The sequence below is a fragment of the Nicotiana attenuata genome, unplaced genomic scaffold (genome assembly GCF_001879085.1).
Source record: "Nicotiana attenuata strain UT unplaced genomic scaffold, NIATTr2, whole genome shotgun sequence".
Classification (NCBI taxonomy): domain Eukaryota; kingdom Viridiplantae; phylum Streptophyta; class Magnoliopsida; order Solanales; family Solanaceae; genus Nicotiana; species Nicotiana attenuata.
In genome coordinates, this window is record NW_017671258.1 from 268,223 (window position 1) to 274,309 (window position 6,087).

Sequence of the window (6,087 nt, forward strand, 5' to 3'; positions counted from 1 at the left end):
GAAGGGTACCTCAAGCAAAGCTTCACTTGGGCCTAGCACATTTGCCTTTGATCTTATGGTCAAAAACAAATTGTCGTGTTTGGGATGGTGAAAGTCGTGACCTTGAGACTCTTGTGTTGGCCGATAATCATCAAGTGTTTTTTGGGACCATTGTGTGCTCAAATCGTATCTAAGGTCGTTGTGGGCCCCCGACTCTATGTCTTTAGCAATCCCTTAGCTTGTGTGGTGATTAATTGAATTGCAAGTCCAAGTCCCGAGCCATTGGTCTAGAACTTGCCCTGAATGTTTGTTGAGGCGAAATCCTAAGTGAATTTTGACTTGAGACGTGACTATAGGCTCTCCTTTATCCAAATAATAGATTGAACAATTCCATAGCCTACCAATGATAAGATCCCTAGTTAACCCTTTTGAGCCTTAGACCTTTTTCTTTCAAGAACCATGATACAAGCCTATACCCGTTCTAAAAGATACCCTCTCTTGGCACCCAAATCTTTCCTTTAGCACATGGCAAAAGTGTAAGTTTGGGGGGAGAGACGAGGATTGCAACAAAGTGGTAAAAAGGCACAAAAGTGAAGAAAAGGAAAGGCAATGAAAAAGAAACAAAAGCAAAAAGATAAAAAGAAAGTTCAATGTGAAAAAGAATAAAAAGGGATTCAAGAAAAGCAACGAAAAAGAAAGAAAGGTGTGTAAAGTTGAAAACGGAGAAAAGGTTTGAAATGCATAAGAAAGAGTGACAATGTGTCTCTCTAACCCCTTAGAAAGAAGTGAAATAACTCAAAGAGTCAAGTGAATTGTGCCAAATGAATCAAAAGAAGCGCTTAAGGGAAGATGGAACCCACTTGAACAAAAACATGACCTACCCTAAATCAAAAGCCTTCACAATGACTCCACAAAAGCCCTATATGATCTTGAGTTGAATGAAGCTTACATTAGTGGATACTTACATAAGGGGCAAGCATATGGTACCTAGAGCCGGACTTGTGACCTTTCCTTGAGAGAGATGAGTGAATTCCCATTAACCTCGTTTTGTGTGCCACTATTCTAAAGGTGAGGTTTGCTTAGGGAGAGTTGAGGATGTGTGAATTTGGGTTCCATAATGACCAAAGTAATTGAAAAAGTTCTTTGATGTGTTGAGTCAACTCTTGATGCTCTGGTGTCGCACTTGATCCATGGTTTTTCAAAGGTTAAATATTGTTAATGATTCATTTGTATTGAGGGCAATTGTTAGTCCCAATTGAGGCTAGTTGTGGTTACTTTAGGATAGCTGAAAATTCTTGGATTTTACCTCAAGGGGTGGGTCTTATTTTGTTTGCTTGAGGACAAGCAAAAGCTTAAGTTTGGGGGAGTTGATAACTAAGGATTTTGACGTGTTTCATGCTCCTTCTTGCTTACGCTTTGAGTATAAATTCTTACAAAATAGTCCCAAAAGGCTCATAAGTTGTGCTTGATTGTAGGTTTGAGCAACAAAGTGATGAGATGTCAAAAAAATCGGCTCAAAAGGAGTGAAACCTGCACAAGTATCAAAGACAAGACAACTCAGGACAAACAAGCCTAGTGCGGCCGCACTACACTTTGTGCGGTCCACACTAGGGAGATTCAGAGACTGGATTTGTAGGGCATCAAAGCAGTGCGGCCGTAGTAGATATTGTGCGGCCCGCACTGAAGACACCGCGGCCGCACCACCATTTTATGCGGTTCGCGGAAGCAAACTTCAGAGAGATGTCAAGTGCCAGGGTTCAAGCCTGTGCGGTCCGCGGTCGTGCTTGTGCGGACCGCGCTAGAGGCCTCCGCGGTCGCAGTCCATTCTGTGCGGTCCACGGAGCCTGGGTTCAGAGAGTTGATTTTTCAAAGTCAAGAGCCTAGTGCGGCCGCACACCATTTTGTGCGGTCCGCACTGACCCCACAGGGGCATTTTTGTCCAGTTTTTCCAACTTAGTATAAATAGAACATTTTTCCATTTTTAGGGTATCAGACATTACAGAACAGTAGCTGCGCTCGTGAGAAGCCATTTTGTAGCCATTTTAGGCATTTTAACGTAGTTTTAGCAATTGAAACTTTGTATTTACTTTATTAATTAATTAATATGTCTTTCTCTTCATCTATTTCCCTAATTTTATCTTCAAGCATGAGTAACTAAACCCATTAGCTAGGGTTGTGGCTCAACCCTAGTGTGGGTAATTGATGGGTGTTGTAATTTAAGGTTAGATTGATTATGGGTGTTTGTTATTTGGGTCCATTTTATGGTTTAATTTATGAATTAGTGGTTGCAAACACTAGTTTGTGCTTAGTAGACTTGGGCTCTTCTTGAGAAAGAGAGCCTAAGTCTCCAAAATTGACTCAACAAGGAATTGTGATGGACTCAAGAGATTTGATAGTCCCAATTAAAGGGTTAAACCTCGAGAGAGTAATTACCCTACTTGAACCCTAGTTTCTTGGGCAATTATGCATACCCAATTGGTCTCGAGAGAGTCAATTGGGCAAAACCATTCTTTCTACCGAGAGGTGTAGAGTGGGTAGTATCGAGCAACGGTTATAACATATTTCCCCAATCATGTCAATCGTGCCTTAGATGCAATTACCCGTCAATTAGCCACCTAGGTGAAAGTCACTACCCTAGTGCCTTTTAAACCATTAGATACAACTTGTAGCAATTTACTCTTAGTCTAATTTAGTTGCAATTATAACTTGTAGTTTGATCATAGTAGAATATAAAGAAAAGCCCAAAAATTATGAGAAGTGTAATTAAGAGCACATACACGATCCTAAGCTAAATAGATACTCGACTCCAATCCTAGCTCTCTGTGGATTCGATCCCAACCCACAAATCGGGTAAAAGCTATTGCGACCCTCTCTCGCTACTTTTTAGTGGTGCGGAGTTGGCAGCGATCACACTTCCCCGAGCAGTTCTGGTGACTTCGATTATGGCTGGGTACCCGATTAATATTTGTGCCATCATGTCCACCAACATCACATTAGTGATCTAGAAGGATGAGAGATCATACCCGTACCCAAACTTCCTAACAGAGTATTTCAATGATAAAAAGGTGGAGCCAAGGGACTATGAAACAAAAGTAAAGGCAAAGAAGCCTTTCTCATGGTACCACCTATAGGGTGCTGACAACCTGAAGTTCAAGGATAAGGCAACTACCTCCGCTGGCCAGTCTGAGGAGCCAACGGTAGTAGTTACTGATTCGACTGCTGAGCCTTCCACAAATTCCATGCCTTCCACAACAGTGGTCCTTCCACCAGGACAGCAACCATGCCACCACCTTCTTCTTCTAGACTATCAGCTCTATTATCTGTGCCAACATCATCCACTTATCCACAGACTGTGATGCGAGTCTCCCAAACATTGGCAAGTTTCAACAAGTGGATACAGGCAGCTACTTCAAAGCTGTCTGACATATCCAATGTTGTTGCAGCACAGTCTTCTGCCGCAGCAGCACCAGAGGTACCTCCGCCAGTTGAGGAAATATTGAAGTAGATTCTGGACAACCAGAAGACTATTATAGAGACTCTGGTGGCGCATGGGGAAGTCATTGAGGAGTTGGGAAAGCAAGAAAAGAAGATGCGGAAGTCTCAGGCGTCGAAGAAGTCAATGGAGAAGTTGAGTAAAGAGATTACCAAGCTAACATCTTTCGGAGATCTACCATTGGACCTGCTTATGGAGCCAGCGGTCCCAGCAGCACAGGCAGCACCAGCAGTACCCAAGGCACCAGAGGCAACAGCCGGCCAGTCTGAGGAGCCGGTTCCGACTGCCCACACTACTGAGGAGATGATCCAGATGCTCAGCAACCCTGTTGTCCCTCAGCCAGTGATGATAAGATACAGCTAGAGGAGACAAGGGTGCTGCGGATGCCATGCAGACTGAGACGACATAGGGAGTTCTCTTAACTCTCTACCCTTCCCTATTCTAATTTTTGTTAAGCATTAGGGACAATGCTTATTTTCATTCGGGGGGGGGGGGGTGTTTCTATTTTGATTGATTAACATTGACATTTGGCCTGTAATAACTCTTATACTATTTTTCTTTTATCTTTATTTTCTCTTTGGTATGTATATATTCTTCCCTTACTTTTGATGTATATATTCAGTTTTCCTTATGTATATATTCATTTTACTTCAGTTTGTATATTCATTTATCTTACTTTCCGTAGTTTATTTCGTAGCTTCTTTCATTTGTCTTTCTTAGTAGTATAACTTCTTATTTACTTTAGTAGTTTCTTTTGGATTTGTTAGATTCTTTTTACATTTGAGTGATCAATAAGCCTTTGGTTTTCTTAATGCCACGGTTCTTTTCAAATGTGGATTTTGTGTGAACCGAGTGGCTCTTCCCAACGATGGATGGCGTGACAATCTTCTTAAGGGATTGAGAACGCTTTCTTTTATGTTTAGGCAAATATAGTAGTAATGAATAAAAGGGTCTCAAACAGGCTTCACTTGGTACCAACACATTTACCTACGGCCTAATGGTTAAAAACAAGTTGTTGACAGAAAATAGCTCTAGTTGTGACCTTTTGCTTCTTGTGTTGACTTAAACAGTCATCGAGTGGTTCAGTCGAGCCATTTGTGATTCTCAATCTTAACTAGGGTTGTTGTGGTCCCTCGACTCCGTTCTCTTTAGCAATCCAGCAGCATGAGAGGTGGGGTATTAAATTGCAAGTCCAAGTACCCGTGCTAATAGTCTAGAACTTGCCCCGAATGTTTTTCTAGGCGAAATTCTAAGTGTAGCTTGGCTTGAGAAATGATTGTAGGCTCTCCTTGATCCAATTTGAAATTCGAAATCTTCCATAGCCTACGTTACAAACCTAAGCCTAAGCCCTTTTTCTTTCAATAACCACGTTACAAGCCTTTATCAGTTTTGTAATGACCCTCTCTTGGCGCCCGATCTTTCCTTAGCATTCTTGAGAAATAATTGGCAAAAGTATAAGTTTGGGGGAGAGACGAGGAGTTTGAAAGTGATATAAAGGTACAAAGAAGAGAAAGAAGTGAAGAAAGGGGAAGGCAAAGAAAAGAAAGAAAGAACAAAAAGAAAAATGCCAAAAAGAAAGTGAATAAGGTAGAAAGTTGAAGGGATTCAAAGAATGATGAAAGGCATGGAGTAAATAGAAAAGGAAAAAAATGAATGTCATGACCAAGAAAGAGTGACGTTACGTCTCTCTAGTTCCCCCGAGGAAAAGGAAATTGACTCAAAGAGTCGACAAAGTATGAGCCAAAAAGAGAAAATGGAGTGCTTTAGGAAAGATGAACCCATTCTATTCCATCAATTCCTACCTTGATCCAAAAAGCCTTCATTACATCCCGAAAAAGCCCTACATGATTTCAAGTTGAGTGAGCTTGCATTAGTGGTGATTTACATGAGGGGCAAGCATACGGTACTTAAAGTCGTACTTGTGACATTATTTTGAGAGAGATGAGAGAACTTTTCACCATTCTTGAATTCAGTGTTACATTACTAAGTGAGTTACGCTAACGGAGAGTAGAGGAGGAGGAGTTTGGGATCCAAAATGACCTACATCAAAGAGCGAGCTTCCTTGATGAATAAGTCAACTCTTGATGCTCTAGTGTCATATTAGAACTATTGTACTCAGTCAAATCATTGCATTTTTGATAATTCATACGTGTTGTGGGTAATTATTGGTTCCAATTTATGTGTGATTGATTCACCTTACGCCAACTGAAATAGTTCTTGTCTTGTGGAGGTGGGAATTACCTTATTTGCTTGAGGACAAGCAAAAGCTTAAGTTTGGGAGAGTTGATAAGCAGGGATTTTGACTACTTATTTGCACTCTTTTACTTTCATTTTAGCTCAAAATTGCTTAAAGGTATTCCCGAAAACTAATGAAATGTGCTTGCTTGCAGGAGTGTTAGAATAAGAGCTAAAGAGATGAAAATCAACTCAAGAAGGAGTAATTTTGGATAAGGAGAGAAACAAGGCTAAAGGGGCACTGTGCGGACCACACAATATTGAGTGCGGCCGCCAATCGTGAAGAAGACCTCTGACAAGAAATGACATGCAAAGTGCGGACCGCAGAATTCTGGTGCGGCCGCAGAAGACAAAGATCAGAGAGATGGGATTTTAAGTTC